The 23,487-nt window shown below is 36.6% G+C and overlaps 1 long non-coding RNA gene across 1 annotated transcript; it reads right to left on the reverse strand.

The window, feature by feature from the left end:
* Positions 1–10,366: 10,366 nt before the first annotated feature.
* Positions 10,367–15,465, reverse strand: LOC149080999 (uncharacterized). The gene is made up of 4 exons (XR_016193405.1): positions 15,361–15,465; positions 12,143–12,248; positions 11,167–11,244; positions 10,367–10,444 (listed from the first exon to the last, which is right to left on the reverse strand). It is a non-coding gene; the product is annotated as an uncharacterized LOC149080999 (long non-coding RNA).
* Between the last annotated feature and the right edge of the window lie 8,022 nt (positions 15,466–23,487).

A 23,487-nucleotide genomic window follows, 5' to 3' on the forward strand; every position in this document is an offset into this window, starting at 1 on the left:
TAAAAAAGGATTTTTCATTACAGTTGAAACATATTAACACTAGAAAATATGCCAAGACTGGAGAGCAATATTATAGAGGCAGTTGTTTCTCAACCACTGGGACAGGGACTTGTACTGGGCCTCATGTTTTACACATAAAATCACACATTTTACTTATCCCTCATTTATTTCCCATTAATTGTGTGTGTGCATGTTGCTGGGTCTTTCACTCCTAAAAACAATAACTGGGCCACAGGCTTCCGAAGGTTGAGAACCACTGACATCAACAATTATCATTATATAGAATGTATCGTTTTATAGGACTTTCACTGTATATACATAATTGATGGCTGCTGAATCCCCCCACATAGAAATGAAGAAAACTATACATTTGATGAGCCTTAATTGAGTAAGACATGAAAAATCCTACTGTGATTAGACAATAGTTCCAGAATAAAGAGCTATGACCCGAAATCGGACTGTTCAGCCTATAGATGGATATAGGGGGGAAGGCAGCAGGGCAATTGAAAAAGTTAAGTATTTTTTTGGCATAGGCTGGAGAGCAGGGATAGACATGCCGGAACCCCCATTCGCTATACACACACTCTGTAATTCGTTCGCCCTCCCCATTTGAGGAGCCTATATCCTCTTATGGTTTGACATGGAAATATCTTCCCATAGTTTCATATTTGGACTTGATACTTTTGGATCTACGCATTACGATTTGATAGAAATCTCAACAGTGAAAGCTTTAGGGGAGGCTGGGGGAGTGACTGTCAGACCAGACAAGGGCTCTGTACCTTCTGGCTGGCGCCATGCTATGTAACCAGCAAACTATAATCTGTAGGGAGGTTGAGATAAGGGCTGCACTCTAACGAGCAACCGGAGAAACTGTCTCCATATCGCCAATGTTCTGACTGGAAAAATGTGTTTGTTATTGCTGAAAATATTGTTTTTACTGTTTTGTTCTAATTTCTGACTTATATGAGATTCTGAGATTAGTTCTTTATTTGTCATTTTACAGCCGCAATTAGTGTTTGTGCACATTCACCTGATATTCTGCTACATTTCTATGTCATAAAGGTTATGTATCTTCAGTAGCCGTAAATTAAGGTCATCTGCCATACTGTCCCACTGGGGTAACAACGTCATTACAATAGAGACAATACTACCATGGTGGCCACATGAATTTGGGTTTGGACAAAGGTGTACCCGGGGGGGGGGGGGTGCCTAAAAGGATTGTACCCAGCCCCAAGCTGTTAAAAAAACTAACATTTCTGGGAAAAAATTTAAATATCAATAGAAAATGTCTAATACAGGATTTTAACCAATATCTATTGTTTTTGAAGGGTGGAAACTAAAAATTTCTCAAGAAGAAAAGTTTTATGGCCCCCTCTCAAGCTTTTTGTGCCCACTCCAAAGGTCGATCCTACATGTGACCATGGGTGTGATGGAATTACCCATGTATCAGGTTAATCAAGCCACTGTGATTGTTTCGAAAATTCCTTTCTAAATAATGTTAAAAACTTATGTAAGCTTCATCAACATATTTGTGCAATGTCGAAGAAACTGTAAAACTAAATATAGTTGTCATATTTAAACTGTTGTGTAACTTTGCAGTATAGAAAAAAAATTTCCTTAAGATGCCATGATTCCCCCAGTTTCCTCTAGTCCATCAAATTTAAATGTGCTGGTCAACATTTGAAAGATTATAAATAATACTTGTAAGAACAAACTGTTCACATATATTTTACACAAAAGATAGAATAAGCCTAAACTGTTCTCTAACTTTCATGCATGAGAAGCCATTCATAACAGATGCACACAGTTTTTGCCTCATAGGGAAAATTTACTGTATAATTTACAACATTTTGTTTTGACATTCTGCTGAGATGAAAAAATTCTATGAAAATTCTGAAAACAACAGGTCTATACAGGTAAAAAAAATTAGAAGTGGGCATGTTAGAGTCAACTGATGGATTATTTCCGTGATTACATCAATAAGACCAAAAGACTTAATACAAACACATTAAATGCATAAGACTGACATTGGCAACCAAATAAATATATTTAATACTTGTTTTCATAGTTCCACATTTGAAGCCTGCCTCCACTATCACCAATGCAAATATGAGTCCTATATTTAAAAAAAAAAAAGACATAAAAAAACAAATTCCATTACTGAAACTAATTTTAAATTGCACAAGCAGCTGTAAAAAATAATTTTAAAGTTCAATTATAAATAATAATGAATTTCACTGCCATATACTTAAATATAAAAAAGTTGGGTACCTGATAGGATTAATTGATATAGCCTTAATTTTTTTATCCCAACCATGGTTAATAACATTCAACTTCTTTTCAGCTGTCCTGTACATGGCACAGTATCCACTAGTTGTAGACACAAGGAAATCTTCACGAAGTGCTTCCCAATCAGAGGCTGTAGCGTTGGCATTTCTGGGATAAAAATAAAACGGTTAGGAAATTTCTCACCATTGGTAGTGTGATATACAGCAGAGGTAACCAACTTCTTTCTGTTTGCGGGTCGCATCAGTGGTGCAACTTCAGTGTATAAGCCGCTCCATTTTAATTGAATTAATTAGTTCCTTATGAAATTAATTTCATCACTAGAAATAAGAAGTTTGTAAGCAGTTTGTTAATCAAGAAATCTGCTGTTAGAACCGATAGTTAAAATAATGACCCCAAATTAAATTATTTCATGGTACTTTTACCTTGTTGCGTACTGCACAAAATCCCTTCACGGGCCAGCTCTTGGCCACCTTTGATATGCAGTATTGGCTATGTCAAATGACAGACGGTTCTATTCTTTTTATTTTTAGGTAAAGTGATTGCTCGTTAGTGACTGAACTTTCATTTTGAGATAATTGGTTTCTCCTTCCAGAAAAAAATAGAATTGTCTCTCTCTCTCTCTCTGACATAGCATAATATAACCAAGTCTCATCTAATGCTTTTAGGACTATACAGAATGTCCTGAAAGTGCTAATGCAGTCTTTATCTCATCAACCATCCATTGTAGAGGTATGGCTTCAATTTAAAAAAGACCTAGACTAAAGAATTAGTACTGGCTTAGAAGTACCCAAGTTATCTTCAGTACGTACATTTATTTACATAATTTTTGTTTTCTTTTAAGCCCATAGAGGGTGTCAAATCTAAATAAAAAGCAAAAATCATAGGTATTGTGATCATCATAATTCAATAAAATTTTCATTCAGTTTTTTAAACCCTTCTGTTTTCTGATGACCCTTTATTAGTTTTTAATACACAAACTACACTAACAATGTTAAACAGCAATTGAATTGGTTCCTGCCTAATCGAATACAACCAGATATTGTATGCTAGAACCATTGATATCTATTTAAGAGGGACCAATTGTATATATTGATGCTTTAACCTTCATTAAAAATCAATATGATGGGAAAAAACACATGAAACTATACTAATTTGACATTGGCTTATGTCAAGCTATAGAGGTTAAAGTTCACATAGAGATGGTTTAGAATCAAATTGAGATTGCTTTGAACTTTCTGGTTGATCTGTATTGAGAAGGGCCTGTTTATTGCATGCATGGGTAAATAGGGCACGTGCCCAGGGCCCAAAAAAACCTGCTTTTTTGCATTAAAGTACAGGCCTCTCTCCCCTGACTCAATGAATATTATATAAAAGGGACCCCTAAACATTTTTATTTGCCCAAAGCTCACACTTATGAGGAACAGGCCCTGGAATTGAGGTTATAACTGAGTATGGTGAACGATAAGAAATGGGACATTCACAAAAAAAAAAGTCCTGTAAAAACTAGCTGCAAAAAAAATTAATTTTTAAAATATTAAATCTAATGAAGATGGGATTTGTATGTCATTTCTGTGGTGTTTGGTCAGAACAGGATAACTCCAAAATCACATTTTTTAGATATATAAGCATTTTTGTCATTTAAAAATCAGAAATAAATCATACACACAAATGCAAATGAAAATATCATACGTCAGCATGTTGTTTAGTCGTACGCAAGTATTTCTGCATTTATCTCACTTCTAATCAGTTATAATTAGCAAGACCTAACTAGATCAAAAAGCCCCTTTTTGGCGATATCATGTTCTGACCATATGCCACAAATTTCTTTCCAGGGTTAGAAACTTATTGGGCATAGCTAAAGCACTATGAACCTACTTCACCCATAGATTATAACATGAGCTGTCACTATCAGCAGCATTAAAAATATTCATAAGAAAAACTTACTCATCGCTGCTGTTGCGATGATTAGCTCCCTTATTAGATGTGTTGCTGACTGGTTCGCAGCCAAGTTTTCTGATACCAGGAACAGCAGCCTCTGGATTTCTACAATAAAACATGAAGACAATAAGAAATTTCTTATCATTACAGTCTGACATACTTATTGTTTGGGATCTTGCATCAAATATCATTCTCATTGACAAGCATATTAGGTTTTCTGAACATTGTTCAGCAGTGGTAAAAAAAGTGAATAGAATGATTGGTTCCATTTTCAAAAATGTCTCTTCACGTCCTCCTAAAGTTATTCTTCCACTTTTCTAAGGCTTAGTTTGTCCTGGACTGGAGTATGCCATAAGGTTTCAGACACCATACCTACAGAGAGACATTGGTTGGGGATACACAGAAGAGCTATGTATGTCCTTGTTGGCGCACAGGGATTGAATTATGAAGAGACATTGGAAGAACCCAGGTGTCTGGGGGACATGATTGAAGCGTTTAAAATTTTAAACAGGATCAATAGGATGATCCATGAATTATTAATATGCCGTCAATTGACTGCTTTGACAAGGGGATACCAGTGTCGATTGGTAAGGGACATCTCCAGGCGGTGGTATTGCAGGGAGATTTTTCCTCTAATAGGGTTGTTAATAAATAGAATAGACATTTTGCCTGTTGTGGTCTGGTATTTGTATTTCTATATGTATGTGTGTGCGTGATATTAAATGCTATAATTCAGTTCATCATCATATTATGTTATACTAAAGGAAAATGTTTTTTGTTCTCAATACTTAAGTTATTTTGTTCCCATATCATGAATCCCAATTCTCCCAGAAAATATCGTAGACTTTCAACTGAGCATCTATACATAGATGTTTTTCCAAAATGTTATGAACTATTCCTTTCTATATCTAATTTCACTGAATAAAATTAAGTTCAATGAGATGTTCTAAATCAGTGTTTCTGAAGTTGGCAATATGGTATACCGTAGGGGTGCCTCGAGTCACATACAACCCACTAAACTGAAATAGGGAGGTGACTATCTTCATAACAGGAAACGGCTCATTCTCTATATATCAACGGAAACGGAAATGCTGCCGAACAGACAAATGCGCCTGCAGTATTGTAGGTACTCCAGTTCACTATGTCACAGAGTGTAAATTTACAAAGCATCTACACATGTACAAATGTTCCGAAAACAATAGAAAACAATGGTTCACTCAAATAATCAAAACCAAAACACAGCAGCAAGGATTACAAGCATTGTCAAATATATACACGGCAATAAAAAACAAAAAATCTGTCCACCAGATTTACGTTGGAACACGAGAACAGGGTCACCGAAGTGATGAGTACAATACTAGATCCTACAGGTATGCTTAAGACTGAGGATGGAGTCAAGAAAAAAAATTACTAAGAGGAGAGAGGTAGCAGTAGGAACAAATAGGTTTGTAAGACTGTTTTAAATTGCTAACCAAGCTGAATTTGATTCAAACACACAATTTAAGTTATTTAGATTTTAGTTAGAGCTGAAGTAGTCTTACAGTGCATAACAGAAAATTTGACTCATCCCCATAAAAAAGCATATTTGTATCATACCTAGCTTATGAATAGCATACAAAGGCTTGTCTGGAGGCAATATGAATCAATTTCCATCCAATGCTGAAATCAGGACCTGCTGCTAATACGGTGAAACTTCGGATTATGAATCACTCAGCTGACAAGTGTTTTGCAATATGAGAAAAAAATTTTAACAAATTTTGGTGTTAAGACTTCACTGACTATGGGAGTAGCATTCATAGCACATGCCCATGAAAGACTGTCTCACCCTCTTTTTGTATATTAATGCAAGTGGAGAGTCCAAAGTAAAAACCCCCTGCTCTCCTGTATTGTTTCTTGCATAGGTAAAAAGGGTATATGCCCAGGACCTAAAAACTTTAGGACCCCAAAACCAGCTGCTTTCTGTATTTTAAATAGGGGCTCACATGCCTCTTGACTCCCCCCGCATAAGCCTCTGCCTCAAAGGATACTACAAGAGGCCCTAAAAATAAATACTTATCCAGGCCCTGAACTTATGAACAGCTCCTTGAAAAAGGATCAGAGCATATGAGAGATAGTCATAAAACAAATCATTTGAGTTTCCTTTATCTCCTATGAAAAAGTATGATTCGATATAAGAGTGGTTTTGGATTACAACCACATTCATGGAACAAATTATGCTCATAAATCAGATATTTCACCATTGAAGTTCCACTTTAGGTGAATTCAACATAAGCACAAGAAACGCTAACTCACTCATCTATAGAATCAGCTCCCTCTTGGAAAGTTATGCTGTTGATTGGTCCACAACCAAGTTTTCTGATGCTAGAAAAGAAAATCATTGAACAAAAATGTCAGAATGAGATCACATTCGCCCAAAATTGCCAATATTTTGGCCAAAAGCATGCTCAATTAATAAAATCAGAGCTTTATTAAAATAAACTGAAAAAAAGGCCAGCTATACAAATGTAGGTAGCACTGTGTGTATCAAGAATACATACTCCACGAGAATAACATCATAACCAAATGCTTAAAAATGATCGTGAATTGGAATGTTTAATACACATAACTGAGCTGGAAAAGTTCCTTACCTATGAATGACTTTCATTTGATTGTCATAAAAGTGCACTTCTCCCAAATCATTTCCCGAAATCAGCCATGATTTGAAACTGCTGAACATGGCGATAGGTTCCTCAACTTTGTGAGGCTGGATCAAGCGAGTAGCTAGTCTATCAACTGGATCCACAAGCACAGAATGGATTCGCATTTGACCTAAAAAATAATAAAATATAAAATACACTAATCTGTATATCAACTGACTGTACTGAGCAAAATCCAAGTTACTGCTTTACAATATATGTTAAGTTAAATTACAGTGAAACCTCACTACAATGACACTTGATATAACTAAAAATACCACTACAAAGCTACTTTTTCAAATCTTGTTTGAAATTGCCTTTGGTCAAATGTAAAACTCTTCTAGATACAACAATATCCTTTAATAGGATAAATCTCCCTATTAAAATATTTTTGAGGATATTTTGTAACCGCTTTAACAATATTCTTTGTATTTTTCATTCAAAAAATGCCCCTTCCAATACATTTTTTGATTCCTCATGAGTTTTTGTTTTCCGTGGATATTCAATAGCATCTGTACATTTTGCACTATCTGTCCTCTGAAAGTAGTTGACAAAGTTGCAATGAAACTGCTTATCTGTATAGTATATGTAAGTGCTATGCAGTAAACTACTTTACTGTGTGAAACAATTAACTGAGTTTTATTCATTAGCTGATCAATTAAAATTTTTTTTGGTGCGAATAAATACTTACAAATGCTTTTTATGGGGTACTTAACAATGCCAATAACAGCATAAATTTGGAGCGCAACACACTTTAAAAACCACTGCCTAAAGTCAGCTTTTCCTAGGAGCAAGTTTTTCTGTGCTGTGTGAACCAAATAGGATCATTTCACATGTTCAGAATCACGTAACTTTTACATCCACGTATTTTTTCATAATAAAAGAGGGAGACAGAGAGGAAGGGAAAGAAAATACAACAAAAGTGAAGAGAAGATCTGGTAAATGCACAGCATACGACAGATTTGACTCCTCTAGAAGCAGTCAGCCAATCATGCCCAATGTAAAGCACTGGCTTGAGGAGTGTTTCACTCTGTACGAAAACAATTGTATCACTTTTTCTATTGGTGAATGGACGGTGTGTAACGCTGGGTGATTCATTTTGCACGTGGAACAGAAAACCTGGCTTTAGAGGCACAAACTGTAAGTTAGTGGCACAACAAAAACGGTGACATGACCGCAGAAAATGTTTTTACCGCAGGGAGTTCCCCGTCAAGGGGTTAGCGCACCAACCTCTCGATGAGTATAAAAAACAAGCCTGCCATTCGGAATTGTAAATAAATTGTAGGTCCTGGTCAGGCCCATTCTGGTCTCGGTCTAATTAGCCCTCGTGTGCAGAAAATGACTGTGGTGCGACAAGAATGATCAATGTAAGTTGGTGGTTCATTGATTTGCTTCAGATATTTTACTAGTAACTGAGTTCAGAAAAGTTGGGGAACACAGATATATGATATGGTGCATTGCCAAAATAGCAAAACGTTTCCAAATGAATTTGAATTAAAGCTTCATCTATAATATTCTTAGTCAGTGAATAAACTCTGGTAAGAAATTGTACACAAGTGAATTCATCTTACCAATCGATTTAGTATTGCCCCAAAGTAAGAAATTCCCTAAATTTGTCGCTGATCCTGCAAACTCAGAGTTGGGAAAATAGGCAGTTTGAGTGAAATCACCTATAGATTTGTTGAAAAGCTATATAAAGTTAAAAAAATGAAATCAATACAAATCCATTCAACTTGTAAATGCACAAACGCACTGAACTTTGAAATAACTATTTTTAAAAATTTTACATTGATGTGCAAGTGTGTCATATTGTATCTCAACTACCAAACAAAAAACTTTATATTTCATTTTAAAACTTGTAATAATGGCACAAAATAGCATACGTGTGAAACACGAAAAAATTCAATTTACTGATTTAATTCAGATCTCAATGATCATGTCACATATAAATTAGTAAACACAATCAATTTAAGGAAACAATCAAACATAGCAGCAACATCATTGCATTTAAACATTGAAGATATACAATACAAATACAAATACAATGCCACAACAGGCAAAATGCCCAATGAGGCTGAGAAACTCATGGTAATGCATGCGGTGGCTAACAAGACTGGGACCAAACAGTTGTGTAAATTGATTCTTGATAGCTATTTGTGAAGGCCTCCATATTCTGTGATTCAAATCCGAATCTGTTAACTCGCAACGTGCACTCACATGGGAGAAACATAGCACTTTCAAGGATGTAGCATTATTTGCTAGATATTCCTCTGAGAAATGAATATATATAAAACACTTTTTTTATAGTAATAGTAGTAGCCTATTAACTGCAGAGCAACTTTATAGGGAGGCTAAGTGGGCTATCAAATTTGCCTAGGCAGGAAAATTCGAGGAATGGATGGTCAAGAAAATTAGAATAGAATTTTTAGAGGGGGAAAAAGGGTGGCAAAACCATAAATTTTCTTCTGCTACGACAGCAAGGATCAGGTTAGTGAGTGGCCAAAAAGTGACCTAAAGCACAAGCATGTAAGTGACCAAAACAATGTGCAAATTGAGTGACCTAAAAATCAAGGTGAAAGGTCAAAGAGTAATTGAAAGAGCGATCTAAACAGTGTGTGAACATGGGAGTTACCTAGAGTGTGTCTAAGTATGGGAATGACCTAGAAAGAAAGCACATCAATGAACAACAAAATGAGTGGACTTGAGAGTGTGTAAGCATTGGAGTAACCAAAAGAGTCATGTTGACAGTGTGTAAGCATGGGAGTGACTAAAAAAGTGATGTTGATAGTGTGTAAGCATGTGAGTGACCAAATGAGTGAATTAGGTACAGGTGTATACTCACATGGGGAGGAGACTAGGGCTAAGTGAGCACTAGGACAGCCAATTTTAGGAATGAATGAGTGGTCAAGAAAATTAAAATGGGTAAAGGACAGCAAAACCGTAAATTCACCTCTGATTAACTAAAGAATGTTGAACTAACCACACTGCTGTTATAAAGTGATCCTACTAGCTATTACAGTAGGAGGAACTTCGAAAGACCTTAGGAAAACATTGACTTTTAACGTCATCCAACCTATAACATCATTTTTTGAATTTCCCTGCTAGCATAATTAGTAAATTAGGTTTAGAACTCGTCATAAAGTAAGAACGCTTATGAAATCATTTTTATTCAGTCCCCAGTTATGATGATGTTATTTAGAGGTCTGACTGTATTTCAACTGAACTGAAATAATAAGTTTTTTCTTTTATCGAGATGAAAAATTTACTCACATCAGGTCTGTAATAGGGAGAATGTGCAGTAAGTTTCCCTTCTCTCTGTGAAGATAAATAACCATGTATCAGTATTTACAAAACATTAAAAAAAAGGATTTATAACATTTCCACTCTATTTTCTTTTTTCTTTGTTTCAGTTATTATGAATTTCAAGGGGATAAATATCAAGTCAAAATGTCTGATGAACTTGCCAAAAGAAAAAACACAACTCTTTTCTTCCCAGATGTAAGGAAATGACGCCCATCATGTTTGTGGAAGGTACTGAAGAACTGTAAAAAAATTAATGAAAAGATAAATAAGAGTTATTGCTGAATTCTATCAGCAGTAATAACAATAAAATTTCTCTAACTATGAAGTTTATGCCTGTCATATTTTTTTAAAGGTAATTTTTGTTGCTTTTGACCCATTCACCAGAGGATTATTTAAAAATTATTAGAAAGTTCAAAAGGTAATTGAAATTATGTGTCCAGAGTTGGCTTTCAATCAATCCAATAAAAAATTAACTAACGTACGTGATTCAACTGAAATGGATCTGAGAAAAATATTCTCAGTGGAAGTCATCTCATAAGCAAATGAAAAATTTCTTAATTTAAAGTTTAAAATAGTTGAAAAACCAATAGTTGAAGCAAACCAATGAATAGCCAGATACTAATGACAATAATCAAAAAGATAATTTTGAAAATAATTCAGTGGAATGGGCAGTGCAGCGATAGCAAACTGTCATAGTTGACAGGAAGCAGGCACACTAAGCTCGGTTTGAGAAGTGAGATCAGCTGGTACTGAAATGAGATCAGCATCATGAAACAGCCCTTATTATATAGCCCTGCGCTATAACGAGTTCGACCGTACCTCCCTTCTTCTACCGAAGGGGGAGGGCATTACCATAGAGAAAGTTTACTTCAACTTACATTGTCAGTCTTGGGAAAAATAACTGATATAAGTCAGGGTATCACTGCAAATAATAACAATAATAATATAATACAAAATTTACTTGAAATCCAACTTTTTCAGGAAATTCATACAGAGGAGCAGGAAATTTTTGAGACTTCCAGTTCCAAAAATAAAGATTCTAAAACATGAAAAAAATTATTAATAAATAAAGAAAAGACTAAAATTTTACTGTTTCACTCAAAAATTGGATCATGAAGCCCCAGTTTTACCTACAGTCACATTCTCTGGCAACGAAAAATTCAAAAAAAGAAATTAGCATTGTAGCCGCTGACAAGAAATATTAATGATGTTGAACTGGGTATATGAAAAATACTATGGTAGTAGTATAAATATTATGGTAGGGCCGTCTTAAGAACATCGTAGGTACCCTGGCAAAGTGGTTTTTCTGAGGCCCTACCTGGTAAATTCTAGTAAATTTTAATCAGATCTCATTTTTATGAAGCCTCTCTACTTGTGAGGTGCCCGGGTGGGCCTATGCATTAAGACGGCACTGGTCTTTGGTTTTCCCAGTAGTCACATTCTCTAGACGAGAAAAAAAAACACATTGGATTTATCAAAACGAACAGGTAAAAACCTGCGAAATGTTTACGGGAAAAAAAACTACACCATTTCAGGCTTTCACCAAACCATTCATGAACACTGGTCAGTAAAAGCCTGTTTTCTACGACTCTGCGAGTTCATTCGCTTTTTTCATAAATTTGCTATCATTAAATCACCACCACCGCCTTATTACTTCATTTAATAATTAACTAAACTTATTAATTAATCATGTTATTTTACATGAAGAATAGCAAGCTGATTCGTCTCAAGTCTCATTTGAATATCACTCTACAAAGGAAACACTTATGACTATTTTCTTTTTAATTAACACTCCTATACAATTTATCGTGCTGATAACTTATTCTTACATACAAGAAAAGCAATGGTCATGATGAAGCAAGAAGGAATATATGAATAGAATTCTAGGAGCAAATAGAGTAAAAGAAAGAAAGAAGTATGGCTACTGAATAACAAACCTGTGGTGAATCTTTACTAATAATCAGCAAATGTTTTCCACTTTTAGTAAAGTTCAAGTTGGAAACTCCCTCACTGAAACGTCCCTTTTCCACCCTGATAGCCAATCTAATGAATTTGAAGTAAAAGAACAGGACAAAATTACATCTTATTAGAAGAAAAAATATTTACTATTTTGAAAAAAAAAGAACAAACAGAATAAACATAACAAATTGATACATGAGGGGAAAAAAAATAATAGCTGCCAACTTGAGAGAATGAAAATGTTAGGGAGGTTTCACCCGGATACACAAAATAGATTCAAAATTAAATATAAAATTGGTTTTTGAAAAACAACAGGATTTTTCATTGATGAAACCAATAGGGATTTTTCATTGATGAAACCAATAGGAATTTTTCATTGATGAAACCAATAGCGATTTTTCATTCATGAAAGTAAAATTCTAGGGATTTTTCCAGGGCCACAACTAGGGTAGGGGGGGGGGAAGAGCAGGCGGGTTTGGTGCCCATGCTCTGGACCAGAGGGGGTGCAAATTTCACTCTTTAACCTCTCTTTGAACATCACAAGGGGGAGCCAAAATGTGTTCTTGCCCGGGCTGACCAAGCATCTAGTTGCGACCCTGGTTTTTTGAATTGATGAAAGTGAAATTCTAGGAATTTTCTTTAATAAAAGTAAAACTTAGGAATTTTTCCCCTTTGCAAAAATGTGACATTGTGAAAGCCATTGCTGATTAGCGCCAAGTCACCAATCATCACCAGCGAGTAGGTAAAACTACTTGCCCTATTTTGAAATCAAATCGCACCAACATCATCATCTGGTAAGTAACAGAACATGTGGTTAAAGTAGATACAAGCCATCCCATCAATTTCGGGCAGTCAAAAGGCAGAATTGACACTGGCTTTTTGCAAATTTTGTCTCCCCCTCAAATGAAATACTTTAGTGATTTAACGCAATAGCGGAAATTTACGTTACGCTTGTAATGTCATTTTTGTCATTAAAAACAAAAATAACTATCTTTTTTTCCAGGTAAATTGTTAGGGAATAATTTTATTTCCCCCAAAAGTAGATATTTTTTACACTCATGGCCAAAATTCAGGAGATACAAGAATTTTCCAGAAGTCGGGGAAATGAAGTAGGAATTTGGGAGAGTTGGCAGCAATGCAATAGCTATAGATAAAAAAAATTATAGTTAAAAGAATTGAAGCTCCCAGAATTTTCCAAAAATAAATTTTTTTAATGATAAATTTAACCCTAAATAACATTTGAAAATTTGTAATGTTTTTTAATAAATATATATTTATTTCATTATAAGCATCATCATGCCGTTGGGAAAAAACGCCACAGCTACTCTCTCCCTTTTCTCATGTCACTCACCTTATTTGGATATCTTTATGGTTAGCCATCAGTTCTAAGAGCTTATTGATTCATTTAATGTGGTTGTTTCCTGCGATGCTCAATTTTTGGCAATGAGACCAGGCAAAAGATTGTCTCAAGATAAGATCCACACTTCAAAAATGTGTAGATTAATTTCTCGTGCAATTGGTAAGTCTGATACACTGGTTAGAAAAGTTCTCGAAGAACTACAAATTTTAGTCTCTGGAAAAAGGTACGGGTAGACTCCTGTGTTCAACATATCAGTAGTAAAGAAGAAAGCTAGGGTCCACTCTCATGTCAGGAGTTTCCAAATAGTCATTTGCAAATATTTGCGTTTCCCTGATACACGGAAGAAGCAGCAGTATGTATATATATGGGCTACTACCATTACTTAACCGTATATGCACACATTCCTCTACAGAATTTCTAATGAATTGGTTCATGCCGGAATATACATGTATGTTTTGTGAACCTAGCAATTCCTTCCAGCCTTCCAATACCTTCTAACATCGAACATTAAACGATCACTGCCGATGGTGGAGCCGCCACACTACCTGTCATGACCAACCTTGGAACATTTTGGGATCAGCCTTGACAGGAGTGTGGCTGTCTTAAGATAAACAAAAAAAAATGGCTTTAAAGAAAATTGTAAATGATCTAGAACTCTTTATTACCAGTAGAAATGTCCACAATATAATATGAAAAACTCTGCATGTGGTGTATTCAAAATTAAAACTTGTTTTGATAATGAGATTGGAGTTTGCTGAAAAACTCCTGATGTCAGGTGTTTAAAAGTAAAATAAATGCAGTCTTTTCTCTCTCTGGTTATAACTCATATAAAGACTGCATAAAAAGAAAATGCCACAACTGCCACAACCAAAATGCTAAATTTTATGAGCTTAATGAAGCAGTTTTGTTGGATAGCAACATCACCAAGGTTTGCTATTTTGCAGAAAAGATAATGACTTTCAATCAGCGCGTATCTACAGGGAGGCTTAGCGGGCTGTAGCCCAGGGCGGAAAATCTGAGAATGAGTGGCTAAGAAAAGTAGTAGAATATGGGGGGGGGGAGGGCAGCAAAATTTATATAAACCCTCAATATAAACCCCTGCCTCTGCCCAGATAGCTAAAGACTAGGTCAGACCAAAAAAAAAACCTAGTGAGTTTGCAAGCACATGAGTGAGCAAAAGAACGACTTAGAGCGTAAGCAAGCACGTGAATGACCAAAAGGGTGACCTGAGAATATGCAAGCTTGTGAATTATTAAAAACAGTGGCCTAGAGTGCATGCAAGCATATGAATGACCAAAAGAATAATCTGGAGTATGTGTAAACATGTAAATGATCAAAAGAGTGACCCACAAAGCAAGGAACCATGTCAGTGAACAAACAAATAGTGACCTGGAGCATGTGCATGCGCATTGAGGGACCAAAACAATGTGGAAGCATGAGAGTGTGTGAGCATGGGGAGTGACCAAAATACAGGGACTTAGGGACACAGGTGTACTTGCAGGAGGGGGGGGGGAGCAAGCGGTTTATAGCACACAGTGGCAAATAAGAGGGTAGTCAAGACAATTCGACTAGAATGGCAAAAGGGGCAGCGAAATTTGTGTAGCCAAAATGTGGCAAAACACATAATGTGCCTGTGCCTTCAATAAAAACTGTTTGGCAATGAAAACAATAAAATTTCATGTTAAGTTTGATGTCTGTTGAAAATACTGAGAACCAGCGTGGGATCACAGAGATGAATACTTGCAGTGAAAAGCTATCATCAAACAAGCTGTTGTGTTTTTTTTTACATTTTTCGGAATTTTCCACGTTAACTGAGGTTTTCAATTTTGTACTCACTTAGTCTCAGAATCCCATATGATAAGTGCATTCTCAGCACCTTTATCACACGTAACCAATCTTGTCTTATCATTGGAAACTGCAAGGCAGTCTATGTCATTCACCTGAAAAAGACAGATTACACTAAAATATTTAATGCATCTGCATTCAATGATATTACATTGCATAATATGGTTATCTATACTAGTCAGTTATCGCGACAACCATTGGAGGTATACAGAGTCATTTTGATGCTTTGCCCAGAAAATGGACACAGAATTCCACTGTATGAAATTATTCCGTAAAATACATTCACAGTTTTAAATTTACATATGTAATTATTATATATGTAATATTTACATATTTAATAATTATTTGTCCGGCAGGGGGTGCACAACCATTTCAGTCAGCGGGTCAGACAGGGGTTTTTCCATCGCTTGTGGATCAGTAACTGGTATTTCTAAGAAGGGGTTACCATATGGCTCGTATTTCACAGGATATTCCCATAATTTCAGCTATCCAAACCTTTTTTTATAAAATGTCGAGCTTTTCTCCGTATTTCCAAAAAGACTCATGAATTGAATCTATTTTCATGACTTATAAATTACATTATGATAATATAGCTATATCATAATTAACTATAGTCTTATAAATATATTTGTCTTACATATTTGTCGAACATATACATTTTCGTTTTGTCCAGTCCCCATTGTTTTCCATGGCTGGCGATTTTTCAGAAATTTTTGCAAAAACTTACTATGTCCTGGAAAAATTGCAGGAAATACTATTTTTGACCTGTTTTATGAAGGAAAAATGTTCGGCGCCTAAAAAAACTGTTCTTACACCTTGCTCTTTCTATAATTAGTCAAGCCCTGAACTACAGCTTTATCTTTCATTTTCCATTGCCAACAGAATACTACAGGGAATAACCGATGAGCACCTAAGAGCTGTGAGTTAAATATTTTTGGGGATGGAGGGTAGCTTCCCAATAAATTTGCAGTATATATACAAGCAAGGGCTGGACTAATCGCAAAAAAAAAATCTAGTGCCAGAACAATTAACCATAAGAATAAGGGCCAAAATAATGCTTTTCTTTTGACTTCTTTAGGACGTATTGATCCCCTTTCGTGTTGGCAGATGTGTTGCTATAAATTCCAATCATTTTGTGCTGCTCTCAGCCCGCAATTTATCAACTACAGAAAGAAAAATTTTGGGCGCCAATACCAATCCTTTAGTCACCACGATGAACTGGCACCTGGGATTTGTCCAGTCATGATATAAGCAAACACAAATAAATTTCATCCCGGGAAGGGAAGCCCAGAACAAGTATCTTTGCAGCATTCCTCTCAAAGGATGGGTCGAGGATGAAGGGCGGTGGGAGCAGCCTACATGCACACAAAGGATTAAACCATCAAGAACACGTGGAAAGCGAAGCTGCACCAGGAGAACTCTATCTGTCGAGCCGAGCTTCGGAACAGCTTTTTTGGACAATAAATCACCAGCGCCGGCGTGCTGTGTTGTTCTGCGTTGCCTGCTGGGTTGTCGTTGTTCTATAATGTACTTTCTGATAAAAAAAATACAGCCAGTGACACTGGTTGTTGTTTTCCGTTGTTCCTGGAGCGTTTTTTGAAACAGAAAAAAAAATCGCCAGCATAATAAACAATGGAAACCAACATCATCAGATTTTTCTATTGTCCCTCAGATCGTACCTTTAATATTTTCCTTTATTTCAACAGTGCCTGGATTTCATTTACACCCTGATCGATTTATTATTGAATCAATGCCTGGGTTTTATTTATACCCTGATCGATTTTATTTTTTAAACAACAGGAAGGGCTGTTGTTTCGTCTGGATGTCTTATGTTGTTTTATTATTACCATATTTAGTAATTATTATGTGCTTGTTGGTTTCCGTTGTTGTTTTTAATGCTGGCGATTTTTTGTTTCGGTGCCCCGTAGTATCTGACGGCCTTGGTGACTTTTGATCGCGTCGTCAGACACGTTTGGCGCCGAAAAAAATCGCCAATCCGCCCCTTATACCGAAGCTGTTCCCGAGCTTCTCGCCATCCTCAAAGCAACCAGGAAAGTCACAAGGCCAAAAGTCCCAGGCCACATCAGGACGGACAGCCTCTCAGGAATGATGGCCATCCTGAACCACGACCTCCTATATAACTTATCTAGGTGGTCGTGCCTGAACCCGACTACAAGGCACCAGACGGCCCGAAAGATCTGGCAATGAGGCACCCCGACGTCAAGATCTTATAGGTCAACGCTCACGAGGACCTGTGGGGAAATGATGAAGATGATGATCACCTAGCAAAAGAAGTCATCAAATACCAATGATGGGAGCCTTTATGTCATTGACATAAAGGCTCCCGCATCCGTTGCAAAATCCATACCCTGATAGGAGATGCTCCTTGACTAGAAAGCTAAATGCTGGTATATTAACATTGTAATGAAAACTCCTTTTTAGCTGCTCAACGAGCCCTGTTATTTGTGAAACCAACGCCAATTAAACATCGTCTATGACCATGTCACGCTGATTTCAAACTGCTGAAAAATGAAACCCATGGCGGGAGCATGTCACGTGACAGTTATTTACTCTTATTTGTTGCCAATCGTACTTTACTGAATTCAGAAGTGATGGGGGAAAACTATAATAAAGACAAATTTCATGAACATTTTCTAAACAATAACGGGACGTTAAGCGTCTAAAGCCGGGTTTTCCTAGGAATAGGTTTGTTGCGCAGCGTGAACCGAATTAGTCTATTTTGCGCCGGCAGAAACGTGTTACATAATAACGCTACACGTTTGGGTTTTCCTAGCGAGGCGCATCAGATCAGGTCGGCTATATAAAGTATATGGCTTTGGCATCAGCTACTCTGTCGTCTGCATGCTCCGGTTTGAAGGGAAGGAAAAGAAAACACACTAGAGTGAATAGAATATCGGCAAAACCGCAGCGCACGACGCATTTGACTCTTCCAGAAGCAGTCAGCCAATCACGCCCTACGTAAAGCGCTGTCGGCAGGCGTATTGCGCTCTGTAGGAAAACAGTCACGCTGCTTTTCTTACTGGTGAGTGGACGGCGTGTCGCGCTGGACGAATCACGTTGCGCGCGGCACAGGAAACCTGCTCCTAGGAAAACCCGGCTTAAGCGAAAAACACGGTCAAAAGAAAGAAGAGGAGGAAGCAGACGGGGAATTGAAGAAAAAATTTCTACTGATTTAGTTTATACTGTACGTGCTGACATCTAACTTCGAAATCATAGATGAGTTATGAGGTGCGAATAAAGTGAGGTGATCCACGGCCGACTCAGCACAAATGAATGGAATCGGCTGGGGGTCGCCCGGGTATTCGGGTTCAAAGGATAAAAATTTTTCATTCAGTTCAGTTCCCTACGAGCGGAATAACCTTGGAAGAAGCAGACGACGGATGAATTCCAGGCCCGTCATTTAGTAAGGGGGGGGGGGGCAGGGGAGGGCCGTTGTCTCTCTCCCCGGCTTTTGAAAATACACTGAAAATGGTATATATATGTATATATATGTATACATATACACAAATATATATACATACATTGAGTACATGTGCTTTGCCTTCCCCCCCCCCCCCGGAAAAAGTTGAAATGACGGCCCTGGGGTGAATTCATAGTATTGATCAGAACCGTAGTGTGCCTTCTCGGGGTCCCTGGGCAGACATTTTCTTGGGGGCCACTTGAAAAGGAAAAAATTATGAAAAATACGTGTACATTCATTGTGAGGCCCCCATTTGGCTCGGAGTCCCGGGGTCCCGGTTTCCTCAGCCTAGTTACGGCCCTGATACTGATAATCTATACACAGAATTAAACATGACTCATGCGGTGATGATAGTGTTGTTTATTTCAGTAAAACGCCTACTCAGTTAAATTATAACCACCCAGAACCCACTGCTATAGAGGTTTCTAGATTATTGTAAATGTTTAAACAAGGCCGTGAGGGGAAGGAGGGGGAGGGGGCTGACTAAGCTTTAGCCTTCATGGCTCCAGATGAATCCGATTTCTTTAATGTTTTTTACACTGCATGTAATTACGCATGATGCTAAAAACATCATGTACCGTCTTAGTGCATGGACTCATCCGGGCACGGCCTGAAGGCCTCAAGGACCTCATAATAATGAGACCAGGGTCGGATTAACCATTAAGCAAAATAAGCACGTGCTTAGGGCATCAGTACTAAAGGGGCACCACAAAAGATATCAAATGTTTTTGTTTTTAAATGTACAATTTTTTTAACATCGATCATCCAATAGAAGATCCTAAAATTTTAAGAACACTTGGTTGTATAGTTGAAGATCATTATCACAAGGATGGCACGAAAGATGAAGAAACTAATAATATTGCAAACTGGACTTAACATTATTGCTGAGTTTTTCGATTAGCTTTTCACAATTTTCATAAAGTACGCCCGACGCCCCAGTCTTAACATTATCATACGCTCACACACAAAGCGATTTTTCTGAGAGAGGCACTTTACCTATCTAAAAATTCCTACCTCTACCTATTTGCATATTTACTCTTGAAAATCGGAACTACTGGGTGTCACTTGACACCCAGGTACCAGAAGTGCCCGTGCAGTAAACCAAGTATTCCCGGAGCTATTTAAATTCAAAAATCGGAGACAAGCATATGACTACTGGCAGGATCAACTAAGTATCAGTTTTCGGAATTCGATCCTCGGTCGAGGCCTCCCACGAGCGGCGCGATGGCCGTGTCGTGTTCGGCACATCTCCCTCTCGTGTTATCCTCCGACTTCAACCGAGGGTCCGCCAGAACGGTCCGTGTGAAAAATCAGGTCCGAGACAGGTCCGGGCTTAAGATAATTTCGCGGCCCAATGCAAAAAAAATTTTGGTGGGCCCCCCCTCTAAAAAAATTTTATGTAGTTGCTCCCCGACTTAGAAACTTTTCGAGTAACGAACATAAATATTGAAGGGGAAATTTTTTTTTTCAGAAAGAACGCATTTTATTACTCATCTTTTTATTACTTCAGGAACGCGTTGATAGTTTGGATCGTAATCAAACGCGATCCATTGAGAGCGAATGGCATTTAAATTAATTTTTCAAAATTCATAAATTATTAATAATAATTAGCGCGTGGTCCACCCGCTGAAACTTCATCGTGGCTGGAACCATATTGAACAGACATAAATGTTTGTCATACTTTTAAAGCGCTTCATCATCTCTTTATCAAATATGCGTTGCAATTCGATAACTTTGATCATTTTTCGAATTTTTTATTGCTGTTTTTGTTTAATTAATGTAAATTAATAGAAGTAAAGGAATCAATTACTGGAATTCCACGACCCCCCACAAGGGTGGGACGGACAGTGACAGGCAGGATCGTCGTAATAGCATCATAGGCCCCCGAGCCAAGGAATTTTTTGAAAGCCATACCTAAAAAATTCTCGAAAAATTCAACTACGTCTCGTTTTTCTGAGGCACCTCTTCTCTTGAGGCCTTTCGGCCACGGGTGGGGGGAGGCATGCGTTAAGTTGGCACTGCCTAACATTCACACAAGGCGTCCTCCTTTTTCAGTTTTGAATCTGGTAACCCTATCTAAAGACCACATAATCAGTATTTTCACTTATTTGTTCGATCATCCATATTGTCCGAATTTTTTTGTGGAAATAAATAATTATTTTTCTACATAAAAATCGATTATTGCAAATCTACGAATTTTGTTACCGAAATTTTCGTCTCAAAAATATTTTATGCTAAAAAATAACAGAGAACTCTCTCTCGCTCTCTTTTTCATCATCGCATGAGTTGCCTGAAATTTCGAGATTAGATGGCAGCACCAACAGTATATAATTCAAGCCTCCATGGAGCTTATATTATGACGCCTTCGTGTATTAAGGAGTTCTAGTTCTAGCTTATATTAATGGAGAGAGTATGACGTCAGCGGTCTCCACCTTGGCAGTGCTGAGACAACACCCCCTATAGATAAGATTCTTATCTATAGGCGTGATTCGCCCAGTGAGACACGCCGTCCACTCACCAATAAGAAAATCAGCATGACTGTTTTCCTACAGAGCGTAATACGGCTCACGACGGCGCTTTACGTCGGGCGTAATTGGCCGACTGCTTGTGGATGAGTCAAATGTGTCGTGCGCCGCGGTTTTGCCGATATTCTCTTCACTCTTGTGTGTTTTCTTTCCCTTCCCTTCAAACCGGAGCATGCAGACAACAGAGTAGCTATTGCCAGGGCCATATACTATATAACCGCCCTGTGATCTGATGCGCCATACTAGGAAAACACAAACGCGTAGCGTGATTATGTAACACGTTTCTGCCGGCGCGAAATGGTCTAATTCGGTTCACGCGGCGCAAAAAACCTATTCCGAGGAAAACCCGGCTTTAGAGGAGAAATAAGAACCTTATATTTCTTCTCAATGCTGAGAACGGTGTGCCCCAACATCTTTCGTCGGATCATCACGTGACTCGTGAAAAAAAAACACGATCCTCGTTATTTTCTTATGGCATATTCAGGAATTTAAAACAATAAATGAAAGAGGTAATTTCAGCATCGATGAGATAATTCCAGAATTAATGAAAGAAAATATTCTAGAATTAACGAAAGAAAATATTCTAGAATTAATGAAAGAAAATATTCTAGAATTAATGAAAGAAAATATTCTAGAATTAATGAAAGAAAATATTCTAGAATTAATGTAAGAGATAATTTCAACATTAATGAAAGAGATAATTTCAGCATTAATGAAAGAGATAATTTCAACATTAATGAAAGAGATAATTTCAGCATTAATGAAAGTGATAATAATAAAAACAATGAAAGTGATAACAATAAAATCAATGAAAGTGATAATAAAATCAATGAAAGATAAATCCAGAATTAATGAGATATAATTTCAGAATCAATAAAATAAATAATTTCAGCATTAATGAAAGAAACAAATCCAGAATTGATGAAAGCAATTATTCCAGAAATAATTAAAAATAATAATTAATAAAGGAAATAATTCCAGAATTAATGAAAGAAAATTCAGAATTTATGAAGGAAAATATTATATATTCAAGAATTGATGAAAGAAATTATTCGACATTAATGAAAGAAATTATTCGACATTAATGAAAGAAATTATTCGACATTAATGAAAGAAATTATTCGACATTAATGAAAGAAATTATTCGACATTAATGAAAGAAATTATTCGACATTAATGAAAGAAATTATTCGACATTAATGAAAGAAATGATTTCAGTATTAATGAAAGAAATGATTTCAGTATTAATGAAAGAAATGATTTCAGTATTAATAAAAGAAATGATTTCAGTATTAATGAAAGAAATGATTTCAGTATTAATGAAAGAAATGATTTCAGTATTAATGAAAGAAATGATTTCAGTATTAATAAAAGAAATGATTTCAGTATTAATGAAAGAAATGATTTCAGTATTAATGAAAGAAATGATTTCAGTATTAATGAAAGAAATGATTTCAGTATTAATGAAATAAATGATTTAATTTTTTTTCACCTTTAGAAGAGTTCTCTATCCTTTTTTTCTAATCTTTAAAACCCAATATTTAGAGACCGAACTGCACATTTCTATGGGCAAATTTCCAGGCGGGAACTTTGTTTTCATCGAGTCCCGTGATTTCATTGCATTTGATGTCGCTGCAGTCGCGGTGGCTGAATGATCCCTCCAGTAATTATAAGCTCAATACAACTGTCGTCTGCTTCTTTCCAGGTTACTTGTTTTGGATATGTCCTTGTGTCCTGAAAAAATTACTGAACTGGCAGTTCGAACTGTCAGTTCTGTTTGTGAACTTATCTTGTAGGGAACCGAACAAATCGACTTTTTGTCTGTCGTCTGCTCATTAAGAGGTTCTTCGTTTTGGACGCCTCCTTATGCTCAAATAAAATAACCGAACTTTCAGTTTAAATTTCCAGTTCAGTTTATGAGCTTTGTTTATAAGAAACTGAGCGGAATAAAGAATATAGTTTTTTTTATTTAAACTTCATCACCACATGAGTCACTTTTAAATTTGACATTAGATGGCAGCACATTACTATAAAGCGGAAAATGGAAAAATTCACTTTTTATGATCTTACCAGTGAGGTTCTCTGTTGTGGATGTCTCTTTGGGTCTTGAAA

The sequence above is a fragment of the Pholcus phalangioides genome, unplaced genomic scaffold (genome assembly GCF_987345545.1).
Source record: "Pholcus phalangioides strain wild (caught in Gottingen) unplaced genomic scaffold, Ppha-v1.0 ptg000010l_1, whole genome shotgun sequence".
In the NCBI taxonomy this organism is placed as follows: domain Eukaryota; kingdom Metazoa; phylum Arthropoda; class Arachnida; order Araneae; family Pholcidae; genus Pholcus; species Pholcus phalangioides.